This window comes from Mandrillus leucophaeus, unplaced genomic scaffold, assembly GCF_000951045.1.
Source record: "Mandrillus leucophaeus isolate KB7577 unplaced genomic scaffold, Mleu.le_1.0 Scaffold27, whole genome shotgun sequence".
NCBI classification, from domain to species: domain Eukaryota; kingdom Metazoa; phylum Chordata; class Mammalia; order Primates; family Cercopithecidae; genus Mandrillus; species Mandrillus leucophaeus.
The window spans coordinates 163102-164483 of record NW_012102809.1 but is presented as its reverse complement, the minus strand read 5'-3'; positions in this window follow the sequence as shown (position 1 = coordinate 164483).

The following is a 1382-nucleotide window of genomic DNA, read 5'->3' as shown; positions in this document are numbered from 1 at the left end:
GGGGTTTCACCATGTTAACCAGGATGGTCTCGATCTCCTGACCTTGGGATCCGCCCGTCTCGGCCTCCCTCCCAAAGTGCTAGGATTACAGGCTTGAGCCAGCGTACCCGGCCTCTGCAGAATTCTTAAGCCACAATTGTTCATTATTAACAAATTCAGAACAAGAAGCTAAAATGAGGAGCTAATCTAGCCAAAGCATGACTAAAAGTAAAAGAAAGCTAGAATCTGATGAATTGTAGAAAGAAGAAAAAAGGTGGAACCTGGAATTATGGAAGCAAAAGCACAAAACATTTTCTCTGTTTCTCCAGCACTGTCCAGACAGAGGTGGCCCAGTTGAATACCTGAGTTCTCAGGGCCATGCAGAGCAGCCTGACCATGAGGATGGGCCCCTGTGGTGTACGACCTCAGCTCTTCAAAGGTCACAATTTCCAGTCTTCCAAGCAGTCTTCTGATTACGAACATGGTTTTCTCCTTTCACTTAAGAGATTTGGGGGGCTCAGATCTCAGCACAGATATCTGGAGAGTGTGGGGTCAGGGAAGAGCAGCAAAAGGAATGGATGTCCAGGTAAGTGAGCAGGAGGGCAGAGAATCTGGGAGAGGTAAAGGGAAAATGTTGTCAGGCATTTAGTTGGGAGTCAACAAAAGTCTGTGGACAGAGTTCCTGGGAGGATTGGCAGAGGCTTGCAGGAATGAAGTTACCAGGCAGATTATAAAACAGTGTCAAGCAAAGGGGAAATAAGACAGAGCCCTGGTTCCTAAAACTTGGAGGTCACATTATTATCAGCCTGCAGGTCAGAACATGTATGCCTGTGTATTCTCAGGACAACTATTGTTTTCCCCCAAATGGTAGCTGCCTGAGGGCAGGGACCAGTTGTTAATCTAAAACTGGTCCAGTTTCTAAAATAGTTCCAGCATCTAAAATAGTTCCTAGTGTGAGGGGAACCATGTAGATGTTTGTCCATTTAGGAAAGAAACACATCTGGGAGGCCATTGAATTTGTCCAGGCATAAGGATCACAAATAATTCATCCTTTGATGAGACTCCATCAATGCTGCCATCTCCTCATGTTTCCTTTTCTTGAGCAATGTAGTTTCCATGTGAGACGGCTCTCTAGGAGAAACCAGAATCCTGTTGTCTTTTGTTTCTGAAACAGACATAGGGCACACTCAACAGAGAGAGAGAGAGAAGAGAAGAGAAAAGAGAGGAGAGAGAAGATGAGACAAGAGAGAGAAGAGAGAGAGAGAGAGAAGATGAGAAGGGAAGAGAGAGGAGGGAGAAGAAGAGAAGGGAAGAGAGAGGAGGGAGAAGATGAGAAGGGAAGAGAGAGGAGGGAGAGAGACAGAGAAGATGAGAAGGGAAGAGAGAGGAGAGAGAAGATGAGA